At 54.5% G+C, this 18,555-nt stretch overlaps 1 long non-coding RNA gene across 5 annotated transcripts; it reads right to left on the reverse strand.

Annotated features, from left to right (window-relative positions):
* Nucleotides 1–1,812: 1,812 nt before the first annotated feature.
* Nucleotides 1,813–8,847, reverse strand: LOC105104237 (uncharacterized). Of its 5 annotated transcripts, none has more exons than XR_010377728.1 (4): nucleotides 8,434–8,789; nucleotides 7,086–7,202; nucleotides 6,436–6,702; nucleotides 1,813–4,505 (listed from the first exon to the last, which is right to left on the reverse strand). It is a non-coding gene; the product is annotated as an uncharacterized LOC105104237 (long non-coding RNA). The 5 variants fall into 5 exon arrangements; XR_010377727.1 differs by having other exon boundaries at nucleotides 1,813–4,508; nucleotides 6,432–6,702; XR_838551.3 differs by having other exon boundaries at nucleotides 1,813–4,508; nucleotides 8,434–8,788.
* Nucleotides 8,848–18,555: the final 9,708 nt, after the last annotated feature.

The following is an 18,555-nucleotide window of genomic DNA, read 5'->3' on the forward strand; positions in this document are numbered from 1 at the left end:
TACTTCCAAAGGCCCCATTTGAGCCACTAGGGGCAGGGATTCAACACAGAATTCCGCAGGGACACAACTCCACTCACAACAATAACCATATAACTGATTGTCTGAAACTCGAGTTTTCAATTCTGAGAGTAAACTGGGGCACTCACGACAGCCATACCAGGACCACAGGTACAAACTGTGAGGGCTCTGGGCTGCCCTGCAAAGGGGGAGGCCAGGGGACCCTATCGTGCAAACACTCAGCATCAGCACCGGCTCCCTTAGACGCCTTTGTCTGCAAAGAACAGAAAACCCAACTCAACACGGCTCCAGCTTGGGGGGGATTTAGGAGCTTACACAGAACTCAGGAGAAAGGGCAGTCCTCGGATGATGGATTCGGGGACTCAGTGATGCCATCAAGGACTCAGTTCCTGTCCTCTTGTGGCTCCCTGTCCTTGATCTGTCAAATCCCATGAGTTCCAGGTGGCTGCAGGGGCCTTAGGGCCCCCTCCCCATCTTCCCAAACCAGGTGCTGGAGACCACTTTTGCTTCATGCATCTCCTTTTTAGGAACAAAGACACTTTTCTCAGGACCTCCCCACTCCAGCCCACTTCCTCTCACGTCTCCTTGGCCAAAATTACACCATGTGCTTAAGTCCCAAGCACTTCCCAGCAAAAGGTTTATTAAGACCAACTGCATTTCTTAGCCCAATCATGATTCTGTCTCAGGAGCTGGGTCCCACCTCTCCTGAAGCTGATGGTAAGATGGTGTCGGGAAAAAGAGAGGCGCGGGGGGTGGGGGGGGCAGCTAGGCAGGCACTAAAACGCGTCTGCTGCGAGAGGCCCAGGAAGGGCGCTCTGGAGACCAGCAGCACACCGGGCACAGGCAGAGGAGGCGTTCACGGCCGGTGCGGGGGCAGGGACTGGGAACCACGGGTCCTGAAGGTGCCGTTCCCTCTAGCACATTCATTAAATGTGACATCTGGGGACGCTGGCAGCAGTCCCCACGTCTCACGAGGAGGCGGTGTGACCACTGAGAAGGGCAAAGAGGCTCGTGGCTCTCTCTGGTCCGAGATCGCTTCGCACCGCTCTGCTCTGCCGCGCAGCACCGCTGAAGAGGCCCAACGACGAAAGGCACTCACTACCAACGACTGTTACCAGGCAACGAGCTGGCTAAGCAGGAATTAAGTAAGAGAGTGATCTTCAATGGACAACAGCAGCCAATCGTCAGAAAAAGGCAGCACACGGGAGAGGAAGAATATTAGAAGGTTATCCCGGTTTCTGGTAAATTTCGTTGGAAAAAAGCCCTACACACCACGGTGCAACATACATTCATCGCAGAGAATTAGGAAAATGTGCATCAGAAGGAAGCTAATCAGGAGGAGGGTCCAGCTCAGTGGCAGAGCGCACGCTTAGCACGCGTGAGGTCCTGGGTTCGACCCCCAGAACCGCCATTGAAATAATAATAGTAGACAATAAACCTAGTTACCTCCCCCCTCCCCCCATAAAAAAACAAACAAAAAAATAAGGAGATACCATTTTAAAAACTACGGGGTAGGAGGAGTATCTCTTTGTTGGTGGGACCTCGTGTTCAATTCGTGCTGCAAACCATAGAGCAAAACACAAAACCTTCCGATTATTAATGGCTTTTTTTTTTTTTAACGATCAGCCATCGAGGGCCTGAGCACTTCCTGGCGTAACCCTGAGCGGATCGGCCGTACCCTCAATGTCCTACCTTCCCTGGTGTGACGAACCCTCAGGAAGCCCTGCAGCACCATTATCATCACCTCCCCCTATTAGAGAGTCGTTTTAAAAAAGTATCTTTTTTATTGAAGGATAGTCAGCGTACAACGTGTCATTTTCTGGTGTACAGCACAAGGCTTCAGTCATACGTGAACATACATATGTTCGTTTTCGTGCGTTTTCACCGTAAGCTGCTCCAAGATATTGAATACAGTTCCCTGTGCTGTACAGTATAAACTTGTTTATCTAGTTTATATACACCAGTCAGTATCCGCAAATCTCGAACTCCCAATTTATCCCTTCCTCTTCAATTAGAGGGTCATTTTCTTTAATTAAAAAAAAAATCTCACAATAGCAATGCTCCCAGAGCACTTTTTACCACAGTCACAATGTGCCCCCCCACTAGGTGATTACAGCTCACGCCAGCCTAGACCACCCACACACCCATGACGATGAATTCTAGTCGTTTAGCTCAGTTAACCTCTAAGGAAGGAGCAGCTGCTGCTGATCGCAAACCGACGCATCCTTTGTTTCTCAGGTTTCTTCGTGAGAAGGGCGTCTACTCTCTTGAGTTGAGGCACTGCCTCGATCGCGTGCCGTGGGGCTGTGTCCCCGTGTCCCCTGTGCGGCTCCTGGGAAACCATCCCTGCCACCGTGCTCTCTTCTGTCACTCAAGGGGCCAACTTCAGGGCAACGAGCATGGGCTCTGGAGCAAGACAGACCTGGGCTTAAACCCCAGGTCTACGCGAAGTGGCCTGTCCTCGGACTGGACTGGGCTTGCCGCGGGTCCCCGGGAGCCTCGGTGTTCTCACCTGTCAGGTGGGAAAACGACCCCCGCTGGGCAGAACCCAGGTCTCAGCAGGGGCTCAGCGAAGGACAAGGACTGCCTACGGGAAGCCTCTGTGCTTAGCACCCAAGGCCTCTCTCCAGGTGAGACTAGACCGCAGAGGGAAGATGCCTGCTGGGCAGGCCCAGGTCTGTACTCTGAGTCACGCCTCTGCCTGGCCAGGCCACGGATGAAGCTTTTTCAGTGAACTGCTGTCTCTTTCTTCATCCAATTTTCCAAGCGAATGCTCTGTGCTGGCTTGGATGGACTTCTGCCCGCAAATCTAAGTGGATGAAATGCCAGTGCTCTTTGAGCCAACATTTTCCCCTTTCCTTTAAAATTAAATTTTAATGAAAACAAACGTGTTTGCACTCAGAGGCGTAAACACCTAGGACTGTTACTCCTGCCTGATAAGGAGCCACGGCATCTGGATAAAAAGGCCATTTCTCTGCAGCAGGAAAAGCCAGACATGGGCCCAGAGATAAGACGCCTGGTCCCCGGGGAGACAGGACTTGCTGGGGAAAATGCCCGCCTGGTGTTCTGGCCTGTGCCTCCTGTTTAACAAGAGCAAGCAGACTTCCTACGGATAGACGGATGGTAATGCTGCATTGGTTACTGGTTAATGCAGAGCAGCAACGCCGGAAAGAGCAGACAAAGGAGCTGGGATTTGAGGTTGCACCTCGGAGAAAGAGAGGAGGTGGGAGCTTTGGTTTTATCCTTCCTATCCTCCTAGTATGTGTCTACTTTAAAAAGAAATCATTTAATTGGGTCTTGTCGGTTTCTAAGATAAAACCAGGCAGGGGCTGCGTGCAGGCAGGGGCTGCGTGCAGGCAGGACCCCTTGCTGGCTGCCCTGCCTCTGGTCCAGACCCTGCGCCAGGCAGCTCCCAGCTGTGTGAGTCTGGGAGGCCCAGGGCCTTGTCAGTGCTCCAGCGGCAGGGGGGCTGGGGGACACCCTCTGCTCTGGAAAGCTCTTCCTGCTTAGAAAGAGGTTTGCTTTACTCCTTTTTTGGTGTTGGAAGCACCAAAAGGAGTGGTTAATAGGGAGCCACCTCGAGGTTTCAACAGAGTTGCAGCGTGGGCTCCGGGCTGCCGGGCCTTTGTTTGCAGAAAACGGGCTGGGGGTCCCACGGGGGCAGCTGCCCCCTTTTGCCTTTGCCGGGCCAGCCTCACGGACAGATTTGGCCCCGCAGCCGGGCAGCGCAGGGTGCATCAGGCTCCCCTCTCGGCAGCCTGCCCATCAGCTGAGCACCAGGGGCCACAGAATGCTGGGGCCCAGAGGCCTGGTTCTCTCTCGTGAAATCCCGCAGAGCAAAGCGCAGGGGCAGGGCCAGTGATGTGCAGACCCCCAGGAGCAGGGTGGAAGCAGGGCTCCTCCACCAAAGGAGCCTGGCTGCCAGGCTGGTGTGCCCAGGAGATAGGTGCAGACCTGGGGGCGGGGACACAGCCATGAGCCAGGCTTGGCTAAGCCCTGGGCAGGCCGAGCGGGGCTCCTGTGACTGCACAGGAGCGAGGCGGGCTTGGGTAGTGAGAGGCAGGTGACGAGGCACAGCTAAACAGGAAGGAGAGCGAGCCAGTCCGCTGGGCCTGGAAACCATGCCCACACAGATCCCACATCGGCTGGATGGTTCCTGGGGCTGCATTTGTCCCCGAGGTTGAATGGGGGGGTAATCAGAAGGTTGTCCTGGGGGTTCCCCTCCTCAGGCCCTAAGCCCCATCCTTTCATGCATCTGACGACTGCTGAGCGCCCCTCAGGGTGGGAGCATCCGTGCAAATTCAAGCCAGGAGCGTGGCAGCCTCCGTGGAGGCCGAGCTGGGCCCTGAGCATATCTGGGGTGCAGCGCAGAGGGGACATGATGACACGGCCAATGGCGATCTCACCAGAGCTCTGAAGTGTTAGACGACACGTTTTCAGAGGTGACAGAGCAGCGGTCAGTGAGGGGAGTGCCTTGGTCAGCTCAGCTGCTGTAACAAAGATACCACAGATAGGGTGGCTTAGGCAACAGACGTTTATTTGTCACAGTCTGGAGGCTGGGAAGCCCGAATTCAAGGTGCCGGCTGATCAGACATCTGGCGTGGGCTGGCTTCCCAGTCTGCAGACAGCTGCCTTCCTGCGCTGTCCTCACGTGGCGGGGGTGGGGGCTGCTCCTGTGTTTCTACGTACAAGGGCACCAATCTCATCCGTGAGGGCCCCACCCTCACAGCCTGCTGCTCGCAAAGGCCCCACCTCCTGATACAATCACACGGGGGACACACAGACATGCAGTCCACAGCAGGGAGGAAGGCCGCCTGGCGTGAGACCTGGCCACGTGCCTCATAAGCCATGTGAACTCGTGCAACTGACAGGGCCTCTCTCCACTTCAGTGTCCTTGTCTGCAAAGTGGGCGGTGGTTATGGCTGAACTGCACCCCCTCCAAATTCATCTGTGGATGCCTGAACCACCGGTCCCTTGGAGTGTGACCCTATTTGGAGATGGGGCCTTTACAGAGGTGAGTAAGGTAAAGTGAAGTCACAACACGGTCCCTGATCCCATGCGACAGGTGTCCTTATGAGAAGAGGTGGTCAGGACACAGACACGCACAGAGGGACGACTGTGTGGGGACACGGGGAGAAGATGGCCATCTATCGGCCAAGGAGAGAGGCCTCAGGAAACCAACATTGATCTCAACCCTCCAGACCCCAGGACAGGGAGAAGACAAGTGTTTGTTGTTCCAGCCGCCCTGCCTGAGATATTTACTGTGGCCCCTGAGCTGCGGCAGGTGAGGACACCACCCTCCTCCCAGGGCAAGTTCTGCAGATTAAGTGACAGAAGAGCCACAGAGCAACCGCGGGTCCCACGTAGGGAGCCTCAAAGCGCTTCAGCCGTGAAAACACACCAGCTGCTGTGCCACACGTGCGGCCCCAGCCCAGTGGAGCTGCAGACAGGACCCAACGTCTCCTGTCCCTGTCCCCAACCCCCCTGGTGTACGGACCTGGCTAATGGCTTCACACAGCCGACCAATCAGGATGCAGGTCCAGCCCATCAGGTGTCTGAAAACCCAACTCAAGATGGCCTGAACATGTCCGCCCACACACCCGGGACCTGGATACAGGTGGAATTTCGGTGTGGCTTGACGCAGAGCTCTGGCTGCCTGGGCTGACGATGAGGCCGGCTCTGGCCTCCTCCCGTGGAGGCTGGAAGCCCAGCAGCTGCATCACCCCAGGCCGCCCACGGCTCACCCTCAGCCACAGCATCTGGAGAGAGAGGCCATCTCTTCTCATGGTGGCCTCTCAGAAGACAAGGAACGCTTCTCTCTATAAGCTCCGTGCTTCTCTGAATTGGGTCTTTCCTGAACGGCTCAGGGAATGGCAGACGGGGACTGACTTTGACTCCTGAATCATTCACTGGGGGGGGGGGTCACCCTGTGTGGTGGAGACTCACCCAGGCCCACCCCCCTACCCCTTGACAGCTCTAGAGCCAGTGAGGGCCACCTGCCACGGCCCACTGAAAGAGGCCATCCCACCAAATCCTAACACTTCCCCATGAGGCAGGGACCCCTGACCTCTCCGTTTTAAAGGCGAGGAAACAAGCTGGCAGACACAGGCAGGCAGGAAGCACTGGGGCCGAAAGGAAACCCCAGGCGCTGAACCTAGCCCTCAGCCTCGCACCCACTCCGCAGCGCAGCCAGGCCACGGGCGGGATGGCGAGGCGGCCGGAGGCAAGCACAGCGGCCCCAGCGCGCCGCCCCCTGCCCGAGAGCGGCGCCCGGCTGCTCCTGCTCCTTTTGCTGTCTTTGCGTTCCGACCCCCGCGGCCGTCAAAAACTGAGACGCGTAACACGTGTAGAGAAACGGGGCTAGAGCTGCAGAACAAACGAGCACACACCCAGCAGCTTAAAGCAACACACACTCACTGCCTCGGGGTCTGCAGGGCAGGCGTCCGGGTGCGGCTCAGCGGGTCCTCTGCTCAAGGTCCCGCGTGGCCACAGTCCAGGTGTCGGCCTGGTTTCTCCTGGGCTGTTGGTTGCCCTCAGGTCCCAGAGGCCTCTGCAGTCCCGGGCCAAGCGCCCCTCTCCAGGGGCTTTCACAACATGGCTGTTCCCTCCTGCGAGGCCAGCGGAAGAGTCTCTGTCTCCAGCCATCGCGGGATCCTGGGAGTGACAGGTGGGATGTCCATCACCCTTTAAAAGGGAGAGGATGACATCATATCCCTTTCACCAAATTCTGTTGGTTAGAAGCACATCACAGGCCCCGCCCACACTCAAGGGAGATGATGATACAGGGGTTCTCTGCCTCATTGGGGGGTCACCTTTGAGTGTGTCTGTCTAAGTGTAATCCAGGTTTAGAAAGGGAACACTGTCTACCCTCCCAGAAGCCTGGCTTCCCCACCCCCAGGTCCACTCAGAGGTGAGACCAGCATGGAGTTGTGTGCTTGATAACACAGATGTTACCAAAATTTAAATTACATAAACTTACAGTGAAATCAGTTCTATTAAAAACACACTCTCAAAACTCACTACTTCCTAATTACTTTACCATGACCTGTGCTTTCGAGGTTACTTACGTCTGTTGTACCCATACGGTGGGAATGCTGTTCCCAACTCTGCATTCAAGACATTTCACATTGCTTCAGATGCCCAAGGTCGGCAGCTTGAAACTGGCCATCAGAGCAATAGTCACACTGGAAAATGAAAATGCTACAATTTGGAGCTTGAAGGCCAAACCTGGCCCTTGCTCAAGCTAAGAATGGCTATTACATTTTTAACGGTTTGTAAAAAATAAAACAAAATGAAGAATATGTGCCAGAGACCATTTGTGTCTGGCAAATATGTATCTGGCCCTTTGTAGAAAACATTTACCAACCTCTAGTGTAGACTTAAGAAAGTAATGGAGTAGGGGTGGGTATAGTTCAGTGTAGAGTGTGTGCTTAGCATGCATGAGGTCCCAGGTTCAATCCCCAGTACTTCCATTAAAAAAAAAAAAGAGCTAAAACAAAACAAAAAAATTAAAGTGAATGGTGAAGTTAAAAAAAAAAGTAACAGAAAAAATTCGCAATGGCTAAACTTAACATTGTGTCCAATCTTTAACCATTATATTCTGCCACAAAATATTTGTTCAGTGTTGGAAAATGATCCAGTACAGCGAAGAAGTAGCTTACATCACTGATGAATGAAGATCTGTATCTTTTTGGTTCATTTCTTACTCATTAACGGAACATCAACCAATGTTCATATCACATTATACTTAGTGACAATAAATTTATCGAGAAAACAACTCAGTGGGTTGGGAAGTAACTCAATTTGATAGATTATGATTGAATTTTAGCCAGAGGTTGGCTCTGGATACAAGATTTCAGCAGAAATAATCAACAGCATTCTCAATATCTGAGGACATCTGAGAATCAACTGGGTCCAGGGGCTTTATGAGAAAGGCTGTTATGTGTTTTACCGTTTTCTGCAGGCGGTGCCGCACGAGCTTTACATTAGTAAAATGTGTAATAAGTTCATGTGCTTATACATGCTCTCCTCCCCCAGCCAGCTGTTAAACAGACTATCACTCTGCCTTTAGGTAAGTCCTCCCTGATCCTTTACAATTCGGACACTTTTAGGTTTCCCCTTACCTAAGTGTGACCCATCTACCTCAGGGCCTGCGGCACTGTCTGGCACATAGTAGATATTTAAAAAATACTGACGTGGATAAACTTCTGAGAAACACTAATTTCACAAGCAATCCGTGGTGGCAATGCAACTGTGAGCTTTTAGAATGAAATGGCAGAAAAAGGGTCTGTCGGCTTTTTAATCTCTGTAAGCCCCCCCTCAAATCCTTTCAGACTTAACGGAATAAAGTCAAAGGACCACTCCCCCCCCCCCGCAAATTTAAAAAAAAAAAAAAGCGACAACCGTAATAACTACCATAGACTCAGTGCTTCGCATGGGCCCAACAGTGTTTTAGAGCAGGTGATATAATAAGAAACCGGAAACCACACTCCCCGAATATTCTAGTAATGCGTTAATTCTCCCTCCGTTCACTGGCGCGCTGAACATGCACTGAGCGTCTAACGCCGCGCCGGCCTTCCGGGAACCCAGTCTCAGGCCCGGGAGGGGGCAGCCGGCTGCAGAACCCCACCCCCGACCGGACCCCGCCGAGTCGCTCAGCGCGCATCAGGGTCCGGGGGCGGGGCTGGCCCCGGAGCCCCCGCCAGCCCGGCCGCGGGCCGCCCCACCCTCCCGGGACCCCGGGCGCGCGGACGCGCCGCCGTCACCGGGACGCAACCGACCCACGCCCGGCTCCCGCGCAGACCGGATGGCGCGTCGTGACGCGTTGTGCGCAGGCGCGACGTGCAGAGCGGCGCGCCTGGCCGCCGCTAGGGGGAGCGGGGGAGCCCCGGCCGGCGCGGTGGGGGAAGGGAGGCCGGGAGCCGGGACCCAACCACGTGCGCACCACGTGGCGCCCCCGGCAGCCCCCGACCGCGGTAGGGCCGCCGGACCGGCCACACCGCGCAGTCTAGCCCACAGAGGCGCAGGGCTGGGTCTCCCCGCCGGAGCCCCCGTTGACCCCTGACCTCCGACCCCCCCACCCTTAAGGTTACCCCCTTGCCGGTAGCCGCGGTGTGTTTATAAACAGAACTCCCGGCGGAGCCGAAAACCCGGATAGCGGATTAACATTTCGAGGAACGGAGCCTTCCGTGTCATGCGCCTTTTGCGCATGCGCCCTTCGGCAAGCCGCGCGGGCCTCCTCCTGCGCTTGCGCAGTGGCGGCAGGGCGGCCGCTGCACCGGGCGGGGTCGTGCGGCCGGGAAGGGTGGCTGCGGCCCTGCCCCCGGCCCTTCCCGGCCCTACCTCCGCCCTTCCGGGCTGTGTGACCCCGGCAGGCCGCCTGGCTGCTCTGAGCCGGGGCCTCTCCTGCATAGTGGGGCCCACATGGGTGGTCGTGCAGGTGAAATACTGACCTTCCCTGGACGGTGCCCTCGGCCCGTAGTGCCCCCTGGGCAGTGTCCAGCTGGCGCTAGAGAGAGCCCTTAAGCCCCGCAGCCCCCGCGCTGCTGAGTGGGGGAGCAGCGCGTGGTACCCACGCGCAGTCGGGTACTATTCAGCCTTGAAAGGCCACAGAGTAAGTGCTGCTCTGTACAGTTTCCCGCAGTATAACATGTGCAGCTTATATGGCACGGGTGGGCCTGAAAGTCACTGCTCGAGTGACATAATCCGGACACTAATGACACCTCCTGTGCGACCCCACTTGCAGAGGTCCCTGGAATGGGCGGATTCAGAGAGACACAAAGTGCAAGGGTGGTCGTCAGGGCCAGGGGAGGGGAGTGGGCAGTTCTGATGGGGACACAGTCTCAGTTCCCGAAGATGCAAAAGTTCTGGAGATGGACGGTGACGGCGGCCGCACAACGGGAACGTGCTTGACGCCCCTGAACTGCGCACTTAGAAATGGTTAAAGCGGCAAATTGTATGTGATGTGCATTTTACCACAATCCACGCCTCCCTACATCAGATGACAGTTTTGCCTGAAAATACCCTTCCTGTGTTTTAGAAGGCCTGGACTTCTCCCCACCTGCCTGAGCCACCCCGAACCCCGGCAGCCTCAGCCAGGTGCTCTTCTCACCCGGAACACACCATCCTCATCATTTCTCCTTGCTGTTCTCTGTCAGAGATGCCTGTCCCTCTCATCTTTTCATGGCTTCCCAGGCTTCCCTTATGCCAGGTGTTACACACGGAGCAGGGGATACACAGGCGATCAAAGCAGGCAAGGGCTTTCCTCCCACAGACCTTGTATTCTGGCTGAAGGCAGAGTCAATAAACAAACAGAAAGGTATCAGATGGTGGTTAAGTGTGGCAAGAACCCCACGGCAGTGTGATGGCTGGGGTGGGAGATCTGGTCGGTGGCGTGATGGGTGGGAGGGGTGGGAGGTCTGGTCCAGTCAGACGCTCTGAGGGCCGCCCTGAGGGCTGGCTGTTTGAGCTGAGACCCTACAAGATAGGGGACCCCCGTGGGAGACGCAGAGGGTGGCGGAGGGGAATTTCCTGGGAGAGGTAGGAGAGCTAGTGGAAAGCCCCCCAAGGCCAGGGTCATTCCAGTGTGTTCGAGGAACAGAAAAAAGACCAGGTGGCAGGAGCAGGTGAGCAAGGGAGAGGTTTTAGTGAAGTAGGTCAGACAGAGAAAGACAAGCATTGCATGATATCACTTATATGTGGAATCTAAAAAACACAAATGAACTTAGTTACAAAACAGAAAGGCTCACAGATAGAAAACAAACTTACGATTACCAAAGGGGAGGGTGGGGGACACATTAGGAGTCTAGGATTAATATATACACAGTACTATATACAAAGTAAACAACAAGGTCTTACTATATAGCACAGGGAACTATATCCAATAGCTTGTAATAATCTTTTATGAAAAAGAATGAGAAAAAGAATATAAATGTATAACTGAGTCACTATGCTATGTGCCAGAAACTAATACAACATTGAAAATCAACTATACTTCGATTTAAAAAAAAGAATTGAGGGCAGGGAGACAGGTGCTCCTATTACTAAAACCATGGAACAAATGACCCTCAGACTTACTAGCATAAAGCCACCATTTTATTTGGCTCACAATTTGATGGGTCAGGGGTTCGTCTATGGCTCAGCCAGGCAGTTCTTGTGGAGAGTCTCACGCAGTTACCATGAAATGTGCTGGGGGTGCGGCAGCTGAAGGCCAGACGGGACCAGACTCCCAGGTTGGCTGGCAGGTAGGAGATGCTGGCAGTCAGCAGGGAGCTCAGACGGGGCTGTCCTCGGAGCACCCACCTGCGGCTTCCTCAGCAGGTTGGTCCTGGGGAAGGGGGACTTCTCGCAAAGCAAGGTTCCCAGGTGAACCAGGTGAAGAGGACATGGCCTTTTAAGACATCCTAGAAAGTCACATCTTCTCACTTTTGTCATACTTTGTCAGTTGGAGCAATCAGAGACCTGCCCAGATTCAAGGAGAAGGGATGGAGGACCCCACCCCTCCCAAACGAGAAGAGTGGTAAAGATTTTTGGAGCCACATTTTAAAATCACAACACAGATGGAGAAAATGATGCTTCGCGGTGAAGTGACTTGCCCAGGGTTATGGGGCAGAGCAGGGTGGGACCAAGTTGATCCAGCCCCGTGGCCCACATCTTTCTTACCCCTCTCTCTGCTCCCGCCACGTGGAAGGGAGGCTTCAGGTTAGAGTCTCAAGACCCAGTTCTGGCTCCGACATCTTCTCAGAGAGGCCTTTGGGAACAATGCCTTCTTGGACTAGCACTCGGCCCTCTGGTTCAGGACCCTGTTTTAGTGCCTGCAGCCTTATCACAGTGTCGGGTAATGGTGTACTGTCAGTCTTGCCCACACCCAAGAGCATCCTTTGTTTCGTTCACAGCTGCCTTTGCAGCATTCAGCTGGGTCTCATCCGCAGGAAGCAATGAGGAACCCCTCGGGACGGGCCTTTGGGTTTAACACAGGGCTGGTTCAGCAGGTCACCCCGTGTTCCCATCTGCCACTTGCTGAGTGCCTGCGACACGCCAAACACATTATAGACATTCACGTCGTCCTCCCAGCAAGCCACAGGCCCATTTTACAGAATGGGAAGTAGAGGCTCCAGAAGGGAGAACTGTTTTCCCCCTGATGACAGCCCTCTCCCCCGTCCCCCAACTTGTCAAGGATGAAAGAGGCAGTAAGTGGGAGGCAAGTGTGGGGTCCCACGGGGATGACTGTGACGAGTCCTTATTAAAACACGGTGCTTGTTAGCATCACATCTCATCTCTGAAAGGACAGGTGGGGACAGGTTGGCCACACCCTTTGGAGGCATCACCTTCCTCAGTGTCACCCGTGGTGGATTTTATTTTATTTTATTTTATTTTTAAGCGTAAAGGGTTTTTTTTTTTTTAATTGTGTAGCATAGGCAACATTATTTAAGTCAATCAGTTATTAAGACTTTCACATGTTCTGACTCCTTCCGCTGCCCCTCACCTTAGTTCTTCCAGTGTCTGAGTCGTCATCTTCAAGACAGCCCACTCAAAAAGAATTTTTGCTCAGTCAACAGTTGTCACGTCAACCAGTCCATAGTTCTTTTAGTTGGCCTTCTTGGATCTCCAGTGGAATGTGGACACACTTCACGAACTCTTCATCTGTAATCTCTGGGATCCAGTTTCCTCAAGCAGTTCACTTAAGGACTATTATCTGGGGTCAGGGAAGGTGGGTCTGCCTGGTTCTGGGTTTCAGAAGCCCTCTAAACATGCATTAAGTTCAAATCGGATTTACTCCCAAGCTTATCACAGCCCAGAACAGCACTGATCATCGGGACAGGCCAGTACCTAAGATTGAAAAGTCTGTTAGGTTTTTCACGGCTTCTTCCGCAGCTCTGTCTTGTAGCCCCCACAGATCTAACACGCAGCTCTGCGGGGGAAGGAATCCACATGGTTACCCTGGGAGGCACTTCCAACTATCTCGCTCTACAGAGAAAGCCCCACCAGGAGAGACCTCAGCCCCACGGCGGATTTCAGAATGAAGACCCTTGGGGAGTAAAACTGCAGGGCACCCACAGGTGGTCCCTCCCCGCCGCCCTGCAGGACGGTGAGGCCCAGCCGGGCCCATGGCTCTCGAGGGTCCAACAGAAGAAACCCCCCATCTCCCTCCCACACGCGACCGGCCCCCCCGCGGCAGCACGGAGCCCCCAGACGCCGCCTGGACCTTGTAAGACACGCGGGGCCCACCGTGCACTTAGGGGATCGCAGACTCGGAGGCAGCGCTCCTGCCGCCGCAGGAGCGATCAGACTGTTAACGCCGCTGGTGACACTAGCTGACAGCAAGGGGAGACACCTTCACTGAAGCATCTGTTTTTAAAAACATAGCTTTCCTTCCCCCACGAAACTGTAATTTGTTCAGAATTTTTAAATCTTATTTTTGGCTCAGGGTCCTCTGGCTCTTCCTTACTCTCCCACATTTGGAGAAAATCCATGAACTCTTTCAATATCAAGATACAGCAGAGTGTGTGCTTAGCATGCATGAGGTCCTGGGTTCAAACCCCAGTACCTCCGTTAAATAGAAATAATAATAATAAATACCTAATTACATTCCAAACAAACAAACACAGCTTAAATTGTTTTAAAAGATATAGATCTATTCTTGGAATATTATCCTTTCTTCTTCCTCTCCCCTCCCTGGTTTTAGACGTATAGAAGTCCGTCACACACAAGCACACACGCGCGCGCCCACCCCAAGCACAGCGCCACGCGCCAGCCCAGGTTCCTGGTGCTCTGCACGGGCACTGCTGACGACCTCGCGGTCGTAAGCGGGGTTTGCAACTGGACACGTGAGAACACACGACAGGTTTGGAATTTGAACATCTAATGACACTGGAGAAGAGGTGACGACATTCCAAATGAAACCTGAGGACCACTCTTGGTCTGTCCGGTGTTTCCTGGTCTGTGACGAGAAAGTACAGAGATTGGAAACAAGCATTTAGAAACTTCTTTACTAATTCGACATTTTAATGACATCCAAGAGTGGCTCCTGTCGCCCGTGGTGTCATCTACTTCACAGAACACGTTGGGAAGAAGACCGAAGGCCTGGCCTTTAGTGCATGTGGTTTGTGAAGGATTTGGAATGAAGAACTCACCTAAAATTCCCTGTACAGAACGTGAGCCCCACCTAGAAACGCAAGACAGTCAGCTGGGAAACGGCCATAGGAAGGGTGACGACACAGCGAATATTTAAAAAAAAAAAATCAACAGCAGCTCTGTACACAAATAACAGCTCCTTAGGAAACAGAAGACCCCTTCCGTAACAGAAGCTAAAGTGAAAATAGCCAGGGACAAACTGAAAAACGGGCAGAATCTATGATTTTGCTCCCTTTCAGAACTGGAAGACATAAGGAAGCTTCTTGAAGAAATGGAAGTGTTCCACCTGGTTAAGAAGGACCCTGACCACTTGGCAACAGTCCAAAAGGACAGCCAAGAAAGCCAAGGAGTGGTTCCAGAAACTCACGGCTTCTCGTGACACAGGAGAGCACGCCCGTCCCTCTTTGCCTCTCCTGGACGTTTCACGTAAGACGGACCCTCGCTGTTGTCCTTTCCCGTCTGGCTCCTGTAACTTAGCTGATCATGTTGTCATAGTTCCTCCACATTGTATCATGCATCAATACCCCGTTCCTTTTTAAAGGCTGAGTAATTCCGTAATCAAATGTGGACGGACCTCGTTTGATTTATCCATTCATCGGCTGAGGGACACGTGGGTTGTGTCTCCCTTTTGGCTGCTGTGAGTTCCCATTTTCGATTCTTCTGAGAATGCACGCGGGAGTGGCACTGCTAGGTCACACGGTAGCTCCCTGTAACTTCTCCGGGAGCCGTCAGACTGTCACGGCCCTGCGCCAGCGGCGGCGCGCCCTCACGCGCCCTGGTCGGGCCGCGCTCACAGTGACGCCCACCCTAGCGGGCGGGACGCGGTGCCTCACTGTGGTTTTCTCCTGAATTCCCCTGCTGCTGAGTGAGGCTGAGTGCCTGTTCCTGTGTTTGTTGGCTATTTGTGTATCTTCCTTGGAGAAAACACTCCAGGAGCTATTACGAAAAATCTCGGCAAATTTTAATAAAGTATCAATAAAGTAGTCTAACAGAAAGCAAAGCTCTCGGACTTCGCTTTACATGAGAATCATCTGGGAGCTTCAAAAATCCATGGCATGCAGGCTGCAGCCAATGCAGATTAAATCGGGGTCTTGAAAGATTCCCACATCTGTAATTTTTTAAAAGCTGGTTTCAAGGTGCTGCTGGGCTTGAGGACCAGGGTTCCAGAGCAGCGCAGCCCCGTCTTCACCACGGTGATGACTCACCGTGGGCCTGGTCCACTTGCAGACTCCGACCCAGGAAGTCTGGGGTGGGCCTCAGACGCCACGTGTTTAACAAGCTCCCAGGTGATGCCGATGCCGCGCAGAGGAGGACAGCATCCTGAGCAGCAAGCGCTCCTCTGGGCGATGCTCATGTCGAGGCTGCTGGTCCCTGGACCACATTTTGAATATCCGGGATCAGACCAGCTGCACCAGCATCTGGGATGTGCTAGAAATGCAGACTCCCAGGCCCCTCCCCAGCCACCGCCACGGAATCTGCATCTTCCCTGATCCCAGGTGCTTGCCAGACACATTTACCCCGGGGACAAGCGCTGGTCTGAGGCGCTTCCTGCCTTGGCCTCGTGGTCTGGCCAGCTCATGGCGTAGGGGACAGACGGCGGGTGTCAACACTTGCACAGCAAAGGGAGAATGACAATGAGTGGATGCTTCTCTAGTGCTCTGACCTTTCTCAGATCAAAAGCTCTGATTATGACGGTGATTCTGTGGTTCTGGCTGAGTTTGCCGCACCTTTGATCATCCTGGAGCGCCCTGGTGCCCTGGAGATGGCAGTGCAGGATGGGAATTGAACGGGACTGAGCTGAGAAAACCCGCAGCAGCTCCTCCCTGACTTCTCACCAGCGGTCTGGCTGTAACTGCCAGAACTGGCCTGGGGCTCTCCCAGGGGGCCTCCCCTGACCTCTGGCTTCCTGGATAAATGGGGCGTGTGAGTCAGCCCCACACCCCGCCCTGCGCCATCCTCCAGCAGGACGGCTTGGACGGACACTGGGGGGAGGTTTCACTTTGATTGGCTGGAGCCGGAGAGCCTTCATTCAGTTACCCGACCAGCATGTATTGATTGATTCTGGTGTGATGTGCAGCCCGCTGAGTGCTGAGGACACAGATGCAGTGGACAGGAAACAGTCGGCGATGAAGCAGCACCCAGACGCACGTAAACGATGAACAAGTGCCACCGACGGGGCTGCCCGGTGCTCAGAACGGACAGAAGGGGTTTGACCTTGTCCAGGAGGAGAGATCTAAAGCAGAAATAAGGAGGGGACAGCTCTGCAGAGGGCAAGCTCCACGACTTTCAAATGGAAGTATAACTCTGCACGTCTGCGTGGACGACAGATTCCCTTAGTTTCCCCTTCCCCTGGCGACAATTACCTCTAGAGCTTTCTGTCCGTTGTCTATAGGGATGGCCCCAAACCCCTGGGAAACGCCTGCCTTCAAAGCAGTCAGCACGTGCTCCCTGAGCAGGTGTCTCCTGCGCAGTGTGGCTCTGGGCCAGCCCGAGAAGCACCAGCCGGGCTCTTGTCTGCAAAGAGCCACTGATTTTACTGCCAAGATCGGAAATGACCAAGGAAAAGAAAAAGAGAACACTGCGGCGTGGTTTACAGAATGTCAGACGAACGCCGGAGGGTGGGGGGCTGCTGTGGGGGTCCAGAGGAAAGGCGGGCGCTGGGGAAAGATGAAGTGCTCTGGGGGGGGGGGCGGGGGGCCAGGTGGGCGCACAGTGCAGATGAGAGGACCCAGGGGCGGCGGCGGCAAGGCTGCCTTTGGAGCAGGAAGCCGCATCTCTCCAGCTCATCCCCCACCCTGGGACCCTAGGATGCGAGAGAAAGCAGCCCTCCAGAGCCCACCTGGCTGACACTGCCCAGAAACGCCCAGCTCCATTCTACTCGTTCATTCTACTCGCAGACCGAGGCGTGTGCAGCATGAAATAGCGTTGGGAGTCGCTGGCTAGATGGCTGGAAGTTCCTCCCGACAATCAAAGTCTTAGGGAGAGGCAGGCGTTTTAGGCACCTCACCGACCACACTCTTCGGCCGGACGCGGGGGCTGGGCAGGGACTTCTCGCCTGGGTGCACCGGGGCTCGGCTGCCCGCATCCGAATCCCAGCATCCTTCCGACGTGACCTGGTTGGGGACCCTTCTCGTCGGTGCCTCAGCTCTCCGCGTGGGGAGTCACAGGACCCATCCCGCAGGCTTGGGTGAGCATCCAGTGACTGAGCACATGTCAAATGCTTAGCACAGCACGTCGTAAGGAGTCAGTCAGCGTCACGATGTTGATGTCACCAGTGCCACTGACAGATCATGCAGGGTCCTGAATGGTTCACGCTTCAGACAGAGTGTCCAGGTCCAGGGGGAGGATCCAAGTCCCAAGAGGCAGACTGCTGTGAATTCGGTGGCTGGCGGGGGTCAAGGGGCACGGTCTGGATGTGAGGACCGGCTGCCCCCAGCCCTTAGAGAAAGACTGAGGGGAGGCTTGCCCCACCACCCACTCTGCCATCTGGGAAGACCGGGGAGGGGGTCCTGGAGAAGGAGCCCGCCTCGGTGGCTCATGTGCTGTGAAAACCGACACGGGAGTTATGAGACGCAGGTGCCCATTTATTATAGACGGAATGTTTGTGTCCTTCTAAAACTCACGTGTTGAAATCCTAACCCCAGTGCGGCTCTGTTTGGAGATGGGGCCTCTGAGGACGCCGTTAAGGTTAAATGAGGTCCTAAGGGTGGGGCCCTGACCCGCTGGTGTTAGTGTCCTTTTCAGAGCGCTCTCTGGTTTTCTCTCCCTGCTGTGTGAGGTCACGGTGAGCAGGTGGCCATCTGCAAGCCAGGAAGAGCGTTCTCACCAGAAATGGGCTCCACCAGACTTGGTCTGGGGTTCCCAGGCTCCAGAACCTTGAGAAAATAAACGCCTGTTGTTCAAGTCGCCCGGTCTGTGACACCTGGCTCTGGCGCCTGCAGCACGCCCGTTCAGAGCACAGCTGCCGGCGTGGAAAAGGGTGGTTCTTCTCAGAGTCCTCCTGCCTGCCGGGCCTGAAAGGTCTGCACGGATGGTTGCTGTTTAGCCCAGAGAGATGTGTTCTCATTCTCCTTCCCCCGGGTCTCTTTCACTTTGTAATTACAGGTTCCTGGGCTGATGTGCCCAGTTAAATTGTCCATACGTTTGCATCCACCTCCTAGGTGCCCAGCCTCTCGCAGAGTACTTGGTGTTAGTTTGTGCCTTGTGGCTACTTGTCCTCGTGGTGGTGGATCAGGACACCTGATGTACACAGTCGGCGCTTACTGAACCCTCACCACTCTGCAAGGTTGCTGCCAGCCATTTTACAGATGAAGACCCCCAGACTGAGGGAGGGCTGGAGTGTCTGGTCTCAAAGGTACACACCTGGACAGGTGGGGCTGCAGTCGGGAACCCAGGCGGCACTGG

Source organism: Camelus dromedarius, chromosome 24 (assembly GCF_036321535.1).
Source record: "Camelus dromedarius isolate mCamDro1 chromosome 24, mCamDro1.pat, whole genome shotgun sequence".
Lineage (NCBI taxonomy): Eukaryota > Metazoa > Chordata > Mammalia > Artiodactyla > Camelidae > Camelus > Camelus dromedarius.